This window comes from Oncorhynchus kisutch, linkage group LG11 (assembly GCF_002021735.2).
Source record: "Oncorhynchus kisutch isolate 150728-3 linkage group LG11, Okis_V2, whole genome shotgun sequence".
Classification (NCBI taxonomy): domain Eukaryota; kingdom Metazoa; phylum Chordata; class Actinopteri; order Salmoniformes; family Salmonidae; genus Oncorhynchus; species Oncorhynchus kisutch.
In genome coordinates, this window is record NC_034184.2 from 36,108,228 (window position 1) to 36,124,025 (window position 15,798).

At 40.4% G+C, this 15,798-nt stretch overlaps 1 protein-coding gene across 1 annotated transcript in view; it reads left to right on the top strand.

Moving 5' to 3' along the window:
• LOC109899726 (E3 ubiquitin-protein ligase NEURL1) overlaps nucleotides 1–15,798 on the top strand; it is a 59,622-nt gene that overhangs the window by 12,131 nt on the left and 31,693 nt on the right. The gene's annotated exons all lie outside the window — the stretch shown is intronic.

The window sequence follows — 15,798 nt, forward strand, 5'->3', positions numbered from 1 at the left end:
AACAAAAGAAAGGGAATATTGAATGATCCACAATGATCCATCGCATCTCCCACAAATGTTTTCAACATGTATCTGTAAAATGATAGTCTAGAAACAAAAAATTTGGTTGTCTTCCTCTCAGACTTCCATGTCTTCTCCCTGGACCTCCTCAATGTCTACCTCTAAGGCCTCATCTTGTTGCTTGTTGTGACTGTAAGGCCTCATCCTCACTTTCCAACCTTATTGAGGATAGCTCGTTGCCAGGATCAAAATGCCTCACATTTTTCAAACCTTGTATCGGTCAGCCTGTTGCGTGCTTTGGTTTGTGTTTGTTCCCATACAAGGACCAGTTGCTCTCTGAGGCGGCTGATGTTGTTGGGATTTGGAGGATGATTGAGGCAACAGGGGAAAGAGCCTCAGATCCACAAAGCCCCTTCCACCAAGTGGCTGATAAGTTATGTTGGCACGACTGCCATATTGCATCTCCATCCCAAAGCCCTTGCTTGGAAGTGTACTTCGCCAGACTGCCAAGAACCTTGCCCTCTTCCAGGCCAAGGTGGAGAGGCACTGTAGTAATGACACCATACCAGCATACTTGGGGTCCAACATGTATGCTGCGTGTATGGGCTTCAGGCAGAAGTCTTCATGTTTTTTGATGTATTTCAGAACTGCAGTTTCCTCTGCTTGGAGCAACAGTGAAATGGGTAGGGCACTACAAATTTCTTCTCTTACATCTGCAAGCAGAGTCTGAACATCAGACAGGATGTCATTGTCGCCCTCAAACTTCTACTGCTATATGTTTTAGGCTGCTTACCGCTCTCTCCCAAAATACATCATCCAGGAGGATCCTCTTGATGGGGCTGTCCATATCGGCAGACTGTGATATGGCAATTTCTTGGAGAGACTCCTTCCCATCCAGGAGACTGTCACACATGATGACAACACCAGCTTCAATGTGGTGCTCTTATTCTACTCACTTTGCTTGGTGAGATTGCTGCAATAACTTGATGACCCTTCACATACCTAACCATTTCCTTGGCTCTCTTGTAGAGTGTTTTCAGTGCCATGATGTCCTAGAGGAGCAGATTCAATGCATGAGCAGTGCAGCCAATGGGGTGATGTGAGGGTAGGACTCCTCCACTTTAGACCAAGCAGCCTTCATGTTCGCAGCATTGTCTGTCACCAGTGCCATTACCTTCTGTGGTCCAAGGTCATTGATGACTGCCTTCATCTCATCTGCAATGTAGAGACCAATGTGTCTGTGTCTGTGCTCTTGTAGAATACTGGTTGAGGGGTGGAGATGATGTAGTTTGTTATTCCTTGTCCACAAACATTCGACCACCCATCAGAGATTGCAATACAGTCTGCCTTCTCTATAATTTGCTTGACCTTCACTTGAACTCCATGGGACTCTGCACCAGCAAATTAGTAGATAAAGCATGTCTGGTTGTAAGGGTGTATGCTGGGTGACGAACATTCAGAAATCTCTTCCAATACACATTGCCTGTGAGCATCAGAGGTGAACCAGTTGCATACACAGCTCGAGCAAGACATTCATCAGCATTTCTCTGACTACGTTCCTCCATTGAGTCAAAAAAACTTCTGATTCCAGGCGGAACATGAGCAGTTGCTATCGATAAGGTGTCTGATTCATAATTTTCACCTCGAATAGAAGTAGTGGGACTTTTGTCAGAGGTTGCTTGTTGTGAGCGCCAAGGGAACATTATGCACTTGGCCAGATGATTCTGAATCCTTGTTGCTTCTTCACATTTGGCACAGTATTTGCAAATGTACACATCTTTTCCTTCTACATTAGCTGCAGTGAAATGTCTCCACACATCAGATAGTGCCTGAGCCATTTTCCTGTAAAAATGAGGGGGGGGGGGGACAAATACAATTCCATGTGCAGATAAATAGTTAGTTAGATTAAAAGTCTTTCAAACTGCACGTCGATACATAAAAATGGTATCCATGTGTTTGCCTGACTCTGGGAAAGTCAGACATAACCCAAAATATCCCTTTAAGTGCTATGGAGAGCTGCTATTCTGGAAACCTACAGTAGGCAGAATCTACATTCGACATAAAAAAAAAGTATATACAAATACATAAATTCAAATTTCGGATAGATTTTAAAATGGAATGTTTGTAGATTACTGTAAAGAATCCTGATTGCATATGATCATGTTTAGGTAAAGTCACAAAGCCCAGAGGGGATCCAATGCAGTGATTTCCACAATACAAACACAACCTACACTTTCTTAGCCCAGGGAAAACATTCCATTTTTTTCACGTCGGGGAAAATGGCTTCAGTCACGCCATTTCCCTGACATCACCTCTACTCAACGTCTGTTGAGGAACAAGAGCTTTGTGCCTTGTGTCATCACAGCTCACCGCAAGGCCACTGAACTCCAGAGAGTCACACTAGTGCTGGATACCAAACAGCCCAAAATAAGATAGCACACTTCTTGTTGTCAGTTTAATGCAACCAGAAATTAGGTTAAATGGTATTAATCTACACTATATGGGAGCTTGTTTTATTTTTATTAAGGGTAACGATTCTTGAAAACAACCCCATGTTGATTAAAGTTTGGGGGAATTTGAAAGGTGGAAAGAACATCTTAACTTTGTTTGAATTTTCTCAAGGGGTGAATGACAGAATTGTACTCTAACAAGAGCAATTTAGGATTAAGCAAAATCTAGGAAGGTATACTAGCACTATTTGACAGTAATATGGCTATTTTCAGCTCCAAATATCAGACTGCACTCCTATCAATGTTAACCCCTTAGACTCATTTACATTAGTGTATATGGGTAGGGCCAAAGTGAAATGTTTCTAACAGAAGAACTGAATCCAAACATTACACTGTTGATTTTATGTTAATTGTGACTCATTTCAGGAAACTAGGCATATGTCGTGGGTCACTACTTCACAGGAGAGCTGTTTGAACATAATGCTTTTAAAATCAAAACGCGTTTTTGGGCAGAAATGCCTTCTGGAACATGTGAACTTTCACATGCCTTAATAACTAACTTGTATGCCATTTGCAAATACTAATAAAATTGTTAAATTACGAGCCTAGTTGGTTTGTCCACAGAAAGACAGCAACCTTCCCGCTAGCCATGATTGGCTGAGATAATGGGTGGGCTGGACATGCCGAGAGAGGAGTGTGGATTGGTCTGCCATATAGCACGCTTCTGTCTAGTTGAGCTGGTCAGTATGTGTAGGTAATCCTGTTTAGCGCAGCTTTTTGTGTGTGTTTGTGTGTGTGTGTGTATTAAAACTGCATAAGTGTTGTTCTCCACTTTGTGGAGGACTGAGTTGAGTATGATAGCTAAGTAGATGGAGAAAACACCCATCTCCAGATTACATCTTCAAACTAAGGGCAACCATGGCATCTGACGCGTCCAACCACGAATTATGTATACGGGCAAAATAGTCTAGCAAGCTAAATTTTCTGATATTACACATTTCTAATTTTGACAGAAAGAGCCATTTGATTGACTAGCTATAACCTAATGTTAACTGACTAACATTGATCTTGGTTGGTTAGCAACCTGCAGATTCATGCAGGGAATTAACATCATGACTTGTGATTATGCAAGTCATCTTTTCAGTGCTTTCTTAAATTTAGTCTGGCCACCTACCCCGATTTCAGAGCACTCTCAGAGGGTGCCAGAGAGCGCAGAATAACTGATGAATTTACAAAAATACCCGTTTTAATATGGCCGGTGTCAGTAAATGGTCGGCAAAAAAAAGCATAATTAAATTGTTGCCAGCAGCAGTTAGTCACCAATGCTCTAGATAACCAGCTCTGCTAGGGCGAGTAAAATGGTCAGAGTGAGGTGTTCTCTCATTATGTGTATGGAAGTAGCTAACAAGCTAGCCAATATTAGCCAGTTACAAAATATTGAAAAGTGAACATTTGGACCCCCGGGTGTGTGATTTGCTTGAATGACATCAAAGCAGTATTTATTATAATACTCAATGTCTCATCTTTCAGAAAAATAATAATAATACTCCTCTCGATTTACAGCAAAAGTAGCCCAATTAGTGGGAGGGATGGGGGCATCTTTTTGTCGCGTGCGGTGCTCAGGTTTATAACGGCTGTCAGTCAAAACCCATACAGCATTTTGAAGTGGAGAACCAGAGCTCTGGCGTCATCTATAGCATGTTACTGTACAGCCACTGCGTTCAAATTTAGGTGCATATCATTGAAAAAAAACTTCAATTTCTAAACCGTATACGGGATGACAAGAGCTGTGAGTGGAAAGGTGCTACTCAGACACTCAGTTTGAGAGCTGGTTAAAACTTCAGATACTGGTAATAACATTAACTACAAGTCTCTTTTTTTAATGGTACCTTTAACCCCTTTTCCTCCCCAATTTCGTGATATCCAATTGGTAGTTACAGTCTTGTCCCATTGCTGCAACTCCTGTAAGGACTTAGGGGAGGTGAAGATCGAGAGCCATGCGTCCTCCGAAACACAACCCTGCCAAGCCATACTGCTCGCTTAACCCGGAAGCCAGCCTCACCAATGTGTCAGAGGAAACGATGTACAGCTGGCCACCATAATGAGTCGCTAGAGCACCATGGTACAAGCACATCCCAGCCGGTCAAACCCTCCCCTATCCCGGACGACGTGGAGCCAAATTGTGCACCACCTCGTGGGTCTGACACAGCCCGCGATTGAACACGGATCTGTAAGGATGCCTCTAGCACTGCCTTAGACCGCAGCACCACTCGGGAGGCCAACTACAAATCTCTACTTAACAAATATCTCTTCAACTTGAAATATTTATTTTTAGTTTCTACTTTGCAAAATCTGTTGGCTGGGAAACATTTTCTTGAAATGAGTTTAAACTGTTTACGGTAAACCCATCAAACATTTCGGAATAGATGCCTTGTTTCCCAGGTAGGGTTGCAAAGGGTCAGAAACTTTCTGGGAAATTTTCTGAAAATTTCCCATGGGAATAAGCCCTGGAACTTGGGGAATTTTGCTTAAAGTGATCAAAAAGTTTAGCTTATAACAGTGAACCTTTTTTGTGGGATACACAAGGCAAATCTGGGTCTTGTGGCATATTTTGGTTAAAGTATCCCCAAGTCAATGGAATTGCAACCCTCTGCATACAAAGTGCATTCTTTCATCACATGTGCGGTGCACTCTTCAACACATGTACGGCGGATTCTCAAGAGCTTGCACACTAATGAGATGCTATTGAGCCCACACTACTACAGTGTCTGAGCCAATGCTTTCTGGTAAGTTTTGATTACAATACTGGGTTGGGTGAATATATTTGATATGACATAGATGCTTTTTTGTTAACTAGTAAATAGTAGCCTACAGCAAATCATTTCAAACTTGTTAACAATTTCTGCTAGTTCGTTTTTGCTACCATGTGGGTTTTAGCTTGCTTGAGCCTGCTAACTGAGGACTGTTAATTCACCTGTTTCCATACGTGTTTCATTTTCAAACATTTATCTTACAAAGGAGTTGTTTAAAACTTCTTAGGGATAGGGGGCAGTATTCGGAAGTTTGGATGACTGAGGTGCCCAACATAAACTGCCTGTGACTCAGGTCCAGAAGCTAGGATATGCATGGTAGTATTGGATAGAAAACACAAAAGTTTCTAAAACTGTTAAAATAATGTCTGTGAGTATAACAGAACTGATTTGGCAGGCAAAACCAAGGACAATCCATCCAGGATTATTTTTTAGGTCATTGGATTTTCCAATGCTTTTCTATGGGGAAGCCGAATTACTAGGACCCAGATTGCAGTTCCTATGGCTTCCGCTAGATGTCAACAGTCTTTAGAAATTGTTCGATTTCTTTTTTTTTTTTTTTTGAAAAATTAAGAAGTAGTCGTATTCTTTCTAAGTGTCATGCACTTTTGGTGCGTGTGAATGAGAGCGCACTCGTGTGGTTTTTCTCTGGTATTGGAAACAGTTTATTCCATCTTAACTTTAATCAATTCTTTACATTTTAGGGTACCTGGAAGTTGGATTTTACAAAACGTTTGAAATGTTTGGACCAAGTTTACAGGTAACTTATTAGATCCTTTGTAGGCATATTGGGCGAGTTGGAACAAGTATATTTCTGAATTTTTGGGATATAAAGGATTTTATCAAAACGACCATTCATTGTGTAACAGACCTTTGGGATTGCAAAAGGATGAAGATCTTCAAAGGTAAAAAAAAATATTTTATCGCTATTTTTAACTTTGGTGATGCATCCGCTTGGTTGGAAAATGTTTTTCATGCTTTTGTATGCGGTGAGCTGTCCTCAGATAATCGCATGGTATGCTTTCGCAGTAAAGCCTTTTTGAAATCTGACAAAGCGGCTGGATTAAAAATAACTTAATCTTTAAACCGATGTATAACGCTTGTATTTTTTTATAAATGTTTATTATGACGATTTCTGTATTTTGAATTTGGCGCTCTGCAATGTCACCGGATGTTGTCGAGGTGGGTCGCTAGCGGAACGCCTGCGCCAGAAAGGTTAACCTCTTGAAGCTAGGGGGCACTATTTTATGTTTGGAAAAATAAGGTTCCCAAAGTAAACAGCCTATTTCTCATGACCAGATGCTAGAATATGCATATAATTGACAGGTTAGGATAGAAAAAACTAAACTTTCCAAAACTTGTTAAATTATTGTCTGTGGGTTTAACAGAACTGATATTGCAGGCGAAAGCCTGAGAAATCCAATCAGGAAGTGACTCTTATTTAGAAACCTCTGCGTTCCTATGTGTCCCTATTGAGCAGTGAAAGGGATACCAGAATCCTTTTTCTATGGCTTCCCTAATGTGTCTAGTGTCACAATACATAGTTTCAGGCTTTTATTTTGAAGAATTAGCCTGAACGTCAACATTGCGTCAGTGGTCAGCTGAAGTCTCTCAGTGTTTTGTGCGTAAAGGACAAATGCGGCCATTGTTTCTCGCTTTCCTACGAAGAAGCCATCTGTCCCGGTTGATTATATTATCGAATAGTTATTTGAAAAACACCTTGAGGATTGATTATAAACAACGTTTGCCATGTTTCTTTTGATATTATGGAGCTAATTTGGAATATTTTTTTGGCGTTGTCGTGACTGCAATTTCCGGTCGTTTTCTCAGCCAAACGCGAAGAACTAACGGAGCTATTTTTGGCTACAAAACTAACTTTTCAGGAAAAAAGGAACATTTGCGATCTAACTGGGAGTCTCGTGAGTAAAAACAGCCGAAGCTCATCAAAGGTAAACGATTTAATTTGATTGCTTATCTGATTTTCGTGACCAGGTTGCCTGCTGCTAGCTAGGCATAATGCTATGCTAGGCTATCAATAAACTTACACAAATGCTTGTCTTGCTTTGGCTATAAAGCATATTTTCAAAATCTGAGATGACAGGGTGATTAACAAAATGCTAAGCTATGTTTCAATATATTTAACTTGTGATTTCATGAATTGGAATATTTTCTATTAATATTTGTCTGTTGCGTTATGCTAATTCGTGTCAGTTGATGACAACAATCCGGGATGGGTAGTACCAAGAGGTTAACTGTTTTACTTTCCCCGAGACCACCACAATAGTTTCCTTGGCCACATATTCCCAGATTTTCATAAAACAGCCACACGTGGTCCCTTGTTCCTTCATCACCCAATTTTGCGTGAGGCAAAAGAGTAGGCTAGGTGCGCTTCAAATAACATGTTCGGTGTAGTGCTGCCGGACTGCACCGGCGCATCAAGCCGCCACTTCTCACAATGTTGCTCATTTGTGACTCGTTTCAGGAAACTAGGCGTGTGTCATCACTTCATAGGAGTGAACGTAAACTTTTTTTAAATGTAGATTTATGGGAGAGATGCCTTCTGGAACGTGAACTTTCATGTGCCTTAGTAACTGACTTGTATGCCATCTGTAAATACTAATAAAATTGTTAAATTACGAGCCTAGTTGGTTTAGCTACGGAAAAAGCCTGCAACCTTCCTGCTAGCCTGATTGGTTGAGATAATGAGTGGACTGGAGATGCCGAGAGATGAGTTCGGATTGGTCTGCCATGTAGCACGCTTCTGTCAATAACATGAGCTGGTCAGTATGTGTAGGTAATCCTTTCTAACACTGCTTTTTTGAAAGATATCACGTAGTAGAACTGCATAAGTGTTTGCGCTTTCTTTCTGGGTGGCCAAGTTTTGAAATCAGTGCAATTAGAGTATGATAGCTAAGGAGATGGAGTAATTTCTGGCGTTTTGATTGCAAATGGGATCAAAAAGAGAACACAAAGACGGTTGTTGTATAAAACCCCTGTCTCCAGATTACGTCTTGGGCAACCATGGCATCCGTGATGGAGAAGGGTCCACCCATGTAACGGTTACTAACGCACTTGTGTACATCGCTCTGGTCTGTACAATTTACCTCATTTTAGCGCCCAAAAAACATAATACTTCCAGATTAATTGTAGTATCAAAACTATTGTAAAGCACAATTTCTCCCCTTTCCAACAAAATCCATGACAAGACCTTCATGATGCCCATCTCTGTATGATTCAAGAAGGCAATGAGCTCTGTCTGGTTTAAAAAAAATGGCGGGTGGGGAAGCGAAACCTATTGCGTGATAGTGAAAGGGAGAGATGTCGTGTGGGGAAACAGCTTTTTTCACCCAATCTGTCCAATTTATCACCTCTATAATGTAAATAAAATAAATAAAGAGTTTATATAATGTCATTACATACCTATTTAAATCGTGTTGTTCGGGCAACGCTAAAGTTATCTTCAGGAGTAAACGGCAGCTGTCGCTGCTTTTGAGAGTCATGATGGCTTGCAGTGATGACGCAAAAAATTACTAGCTATCCCCCCTTACCCGGTCCCTTTCTTCTTATTTCTAAATGGCGAGAGAAGTGCTACACCTGGTGGAGAGAGGCTGTAAGACACAGATTGCGTTGCTTTATGTGTGCTGTACGTAGTAGTCACCAACACTCTGGATAACACAAACAGCCTAACCAGCTCTGCTAGGGCGAGTAAAATGGTCAGAGTGAGATGTTCTCTCATTTGTGTCTGGAAGTAGCTAGCCAATGTTAGCCAGTTAGCTTGGGTGCTTGACTGCTGTTAGGCCAGAATGCTCGGATCAACCCTACTCCTCGACCAGCGCGTACAGAGCGACACGTCCGTTCGTAAATTCAGAGCAATCTGACAGCGCTGAGTTTTACAAACGCCCATAGCACACTCTGGCACTCCAGATTAAATTTACAAACTCACCCGTAGTATAAACCAGCCTTTAGTCTTGAAAGCTTTGGTTATTTAGGTCATGGCCTCCCATGTGAATCCTTAAAGAGATGGGTGGGAGAGAGGGTGTGAACGATGCTGAATGGATGTGGACAAAGAAGAGCTCTCCAGTAGGTGTACCAAAAAATTCAAGGGCCATTTTCTCAAAAGTGTGGGTACAAGTTTATCAACTTCAAAAGCAGAATTACTTTCCCATTGTTCCTTAACTGTAGTGTATGATATACAATTTTCTAGCTCTGAGTCTCTACTTTTATCCCATGGAAAAAACATAATTTAAAATGTTGCTGCAAAAGACCGAATCAAGCCGGTCGGTCACGTTTAGTGATGTTACATCAAAGCTGAATCAATGTCTTAGAAGATCACGTTGATTAATTAATCTTCTGCATAACAGAACCAAATATATAATTGCATAGTATAACGTTACTGTCACATTTTTGGTTGGTCAGCTGAATAGTCCACCAAACTTTTGTGGCCAAAACTGCAAATGTCTTTTAAAATATCATCCTCTTGTCCCACATTTGGGTATATTTCATGTGGTCACCCTAAATGGACAGCCTATCTAATTTTATCATGAGAACCGCTAACTACAATTCAATCAAATAATGTAAGATCATCACATTTGTTCTGGCGTGCGTACAGTCTCCACTGATGGGACTTCTGTATATCCCTCAGGAAACGTCTCATCTTGGCTTGTCAGTTCCATCCTCTCAACAGTCCCTCTATAAAAAATAATCAGATCAAACTACTAACTTTGAGGTCCTTGGTCGAAATGTTTTCTATATTCAGGGAACTAGCCTTTGTTTGAATTGGTCCGGCTCATTCAATTGAAGTTTGGAAATTATAGCCGACCAGTAACTTGGTTTGTTATTGCAAATTTTGTAGTGATGGTAGAACGTTGATTTAACAAGTTTCACCACACTTAGCTACTTGCTAATGTAAGCTAGCTAATAGCTTGAAAATACTTCCAATAGTGTCAACAATCTTCAGTCACGGCTGCGAGGTAAAAATATTGCCATTGATGAGCAATGTCAGTCTGTTGATGTACTCCTTCTTCTGTTGGGTTTGTCTATGATGTACTGTTTTCACACTTTGCTTACTTAATATCTAGCAAACATGTTCAAAACTGGCCAGCTGTGTAGACACTCATGCGCAGCCTATCCTTGTTTGCACCGTCTCAGTGGATTAATTAAATGCATAGTTCAGATAAATTTTTTTTAAAGGAAATGTTTTTCAAACAACTATAATCAAAATATGAATTGTGAAGAATACTTTACAAAGTGCCCAGCTTTAGAGTAGTTAGGTCTATTTCCCTCCTTTTGAGAGGAGCTGGCTAGTAGATACCCAGAGACCTCCAGCAGTTGCGCTAAGCTAATGATATGCTACCTTTTTAACTTCCTTCAAACTGCACGCAAATATAAAATTGGTCAAAATTGTGCAAATTGGTCTTCCAAATGGACAATGACCCCAAGCATACTTCCAAAGTTGTGGAAAATGGCTTAAGGACAACAAAGTCAAGGTATTGGAGTGGCCATCAAGTCCTGACCTCAATCCCATAGAAAATATGTGGGCAGAACTGAAAAAGCGTGTGCGACTAAGGAGGCCTACAAACCTGACTCAGTTACACCAGCTCTGTCAGGAGGAATGGGCCAAAATTCACCCAATTTATTGTGGGAAGCTTGTGGAATGCTACCCAAAACATTTGACCCAATTTAAACATTTTAAAGGCAATGCTACCAAATACTAATTTAGTGTATGTAAACTTCTGACCCACTGGTAATGTGATGAAATAAATAACAGCTGAAGTAAATCATTCTCTCTCCTATTATTCTGACATTTCACCTTCTTAAAATAAAGTGGTGATCCTAACTGACCTATGACAGGGAATTGCTACTCTGATTTAAATGTCAGGAATTGTGAAAAACTGAGTTAAAATGTATTTGGCCAAGGTGTATGTAAACTTCCGACTTCAACTGTAAATGTAGCTGCATGTGTCTTCTCTGAGTAATCTGGTGCCTAGTCTTTCACGTTTGATGGATTGATTTTATGTCAGTTACATTAGTAGAACTGAAGCAGTTCCTCAGTACCAGCTGTAAGGAGACTGCTCTGTGCTATACATTCATTTCCCCTCATATTTGTTGTGAGGCAAGACTTGAGTGATGTGGATAATAAATAGTAGGTAGTGGCACAATGCTATAAACAGTATTATATTAAGATCGTATGTGTAAGTAAATGCAGCACAGTAGAGAAGGGGTGGAATGTAGAGTTTAAATCACTGCCTGTTCAATTCAGTTTAATTCCACATATTCGGTCACCATTTCCTCTAGGGACGTGGTGATCTGTGACTTCGCTTTAACATGTCACATAGAGAAACATTTCTGGTCAAATGTACAGCACAGTAGTGATTGATAAAATATCCTGAGAATACATTTATGTTGAATTAACCAATGATTTCAGACTTTTCATTTCATAACTTAACAAGATCTGTTATCTTGTTTTTATTACCAATGGTGGTGGTAATGTTTGCATTCCTGGGGTGTTATTACTCAGATCTCGGAGGACCTCTTGCTCTGTTTCATCTCAAGCTGCTACAGTATCAGGGGAGTGTAGCTCAGTAGCTATAGCCACCCATGTGAGGACTCAAAGGTGATCCAGAGGCTGGTGCGACTGCTTGAAAGCCGAGAGAGTGTTGCATAACCAAGGAAGCTAGATTAATCTGCCGGAATCAAACTGAGCCTCGGGGGTCTTCTAGACCAACAATGCTGCCCCTGCAATTTAAGTAAGATCTGTTACATCACTAGGCTCTCTTCCTACTCACAAATATCAATACAGAAAGGCTTGGTTATTATACAGTTATGAGCCAGTGACGTTAAGTATACACTTAGCTAAGGCTAATCCAAAGCCCTATAGAAAGATTAAGAAAAGGTATCCTCTAATACAGTACATTATAAAACTGGTGGTTTGAACCCTGGATGCTGCTTGGACGAGCAGTGTTCCAAGCCGTGTTGTATTGGCCGTTCCAAGCCGTGTTGTAGTGTTGTACCATATAAGTGGTGCCCAGACAAGACAACTTTTTCTGAGCCAGTCGAAATCACCCATCAACAACATTATCATGACATATCCCAGTAGAAAAAAAGCTCAAACGAAAATGCTGCAGGTTTAATATGTGACGTGACTGAGTTTACTGAAGTTGGCTAGCTAGCAAATGACAAGAATGTTATACAGTGTGCATAAATGTACACGTGGTGTAACCTTTCTGAATTATACTAAACAAAGTGAAAGCCTAACTGTGTTTTGAGTGGAACTGCTTATGTATATTCACCGATACCAACTTTGGTGTTTCATACTATATCCAGATACATTAGGTTCTCGTCACTCTCCATGAGGTGAAATACTGTATGTTCCGCAAAACTAAGCTCCTTTGCTAAGTGTCTCCACATTAACATTTAACTCATTCACTGCGATTCAATTTTTGCCATATTAAAATCATGAATTTTTGTACAGCCCCTGTACACACTGTCTCTAATCACATTTTAAACGCTCAATCACTGAAACAGCAGGACGTATTAGTGTGATCAGCAATTACAATTTTGTTCTTAGACCTCTCGAGGTTAAGATGTGTATTTGGGAAGATGTTGTTGTCTTTTTGTGGTAAATGTGTTCTTTGTTCAGGTTTTTTTAATTAAATGGAGTGTTGATTCCTGTGAATAATATAGTCCATTATTCTAATATCAAAGCTTGATAAACCATAGACTAGAGTACAGTATAAGTGCACTCCCTTAGAAATGCTTTAGTCCCCATGACATTGTTGCCCAGGATAATCTGCCGTTGTAATGAGATCAATCATTTTGACACAGTTTTTGGCCTATGCTGCTGGGATGCTACTCCTCACATCTAAACATTTCACACTGGACCTCCAACTGGACTAAGAGGACAAGTAGAATCTAGAATGTGGTATAGCCTTTCATCAACATCATACTATACACCAGGGATCCCTAACTGGCATCCCACTGGTGATTTTTATTTAGCATGAAAAAATACTTATGTCATGCAATAAAATGCTAATTAATTACTTAAACATCATACATGTGATTTTCTGGATTTTTGTTTTAGATTCCGTCTCTCACAGTTGACGTGTACATATGATAAAAAATTACAGACCTCTACATGCTTTGTAAGTAGGAAAATCGGCAGTGTATCAAATACTTGTTTTCCCCCACTGTACCTTTTGACTATTGGATGTTCTTATAGCCACTTTAGTATTGCCAGTGTAACAGTATAGCTTCCATTCCTCTCCTCGCTCCTACCTGGGCTCGAACCAGGAATACGTTGTCATGTCTTTGGCTATGCCGGATTAAGTGATATGACATGCTATTCTATAAAATACTTTCTCTGTAATTAATATTACCTGATTGAGCTAATCATGTAAATGTAATTAACTAGAAAGTCGGGGCATCACGAAATAAGATTTACTAAATACCTAACTAATCACACAGAATGAATCATACCTTGATTACAAATTATATCATGAAGGAAAACGCCCCTAGAGGGAACTTATATGACAGCTGGTTACGTTTGAGTGAACGAGCAGGAAGACTGAGGAACAAAGGGAGAAGCGATGTCTATATCGTATCTTATGCATTCTAAATTACCGCCCATTTGGAAAAGGAAAATGCAATAAATATTGGTGGTAGATGGAAGGCCGTGTTGCCCAACCGAGTCCTTTGAAGAATGTCTCAGGTGGTAAATTGGGTTTGTTGTTGTAACGTCGTTGTGTGGTAGACGGGATATTCTGTCTGTTCTTTCCTAGCCCACGTTTGCAGCTGATGTTGCTAACTCAACGGCTAGGAGGTATTACTTCTGTAGTGAATAAGAGGTCAAATTTCATACCATTTGCAACCACAGCTCACGCTGAGGTTGGCTTAGTTCTGTAGTTGACATGTTAGTCCTTTTAACGTATGGACCGTCATCCTCGGAACAGGAGGATACATTTTCGTCAAGGCTTTATATGGTGTGAGTATAACAGAACTGATATTGCAGGCAAAAGAATGAGCTAAATCCAATCAGGAACGCAGCGGTTTCTAAATAAGAGTCCCTTCCTATGCTTCCCTATTGAGCAGTGAATGGGATATCAACGAGATTCCTTTTTCTATGGCTTCCTTAATGTGTCTAGTATCACAAGACAGTTTCAGGCTTTTATTTTGAAAAATGAGCGTGTACAACAACATTGCGTCAGTGTCCACCTGATGGCTCTTTGTGTATTTCTCGTGCAAAAGACAGAGGTAGCCATTTTTCCACCCGGTCTTACTGAAAAAAAAGCTCTGTCCCGGTTGATATATTATCGAATAGATATTTTAAAAACATATTGAGGATTGATTATAAACAGCGTTTGCCATGTTTCTGTCGCTATTATGGAGCTAATTTGGAATATTTTTCGGCGTTGTCGTGACCGCAATTTCCGGTCGTTTTCTCAGCCGAACGTGAAGAACTAACGGAGCTATTTTTGGCTACAAAAATAACTTTTCTGGAAAAAAGGAACATTTGCTATCTAACTGGGAGTCTCGTGAGCGAACATCCGAAGCTCATCAAAGGTAAACGATTTAATTTGATTGCTTTTCTGATTTTCGTGACCAGATTGCCTGCTGCTAGCTAGGCATAATGCTATCAATAAACTTACACAAATGCTTGTCTTGCTTTGGCTGTAAAGCATATTTTCAAAATCTGAGATGACAGGGTGATTAACAAAATGCTAAGCTGTGTTTGAATATATTTCACTTATGATTTCATGAATATTAATATTTTCTAGTAAGATTTTCTTTGTCCGTTGTGTTATGCTAATTAGTGTCAGTTGATGACAATTCTCCCAGATCCGGGATGGGTAGTTCCAACAAGTTAACACCCCGGCCGTCCTACAATCTAAGCAAGATGCCCTCAATCTCACACAAATTATCAATGAACCTACTAGGTACCACCCCAAATCCGTAAACACGGGCACCCTCGATATTATCCTGATCAACCTGCCCTCCAAATACACCTCTGTTTCAACCAGGATCTCAGCGATCACTGCCTCATTGCCTTTATCCGTAATGGGTCTTCGGTCAAACGACCACCCCTCATCAATGTAAAATGCTACCTAAAACACTTTCTAATCAACCTGGCCCGGGTATCCTGGAAGGATATTGACCTCATTCCATCATTAGAGGATGCCTGGTTATTCTTTAAAAGCGCTTTCCTCACCATCTTAAATAAGCACGCTCCATTCAAACAATTTACAACCAGGATAGATATAGCCCTTGGTTCACTCCAGACCTGAATGCCCTTGACCAGCACAAAAACATCCTGTGGCGTACTGCATTAGCATCGAATAGCCCCTGCTATATGCAACTTTTCAGGGAAGTCAGGAACCAATATACACAGGCAGTTAGGAAAGCAAAGAATAGCTTTTTCAAACAGAAATTTGCATCCTGTAGTACAAACTCCCAAATGTTCTGGGACACTGTAAAGTCTATGGAGAATAAGAGCACCCCCTGCTGCCCACTGCACTGAGGCTATGAAACACTGTCACCACTTA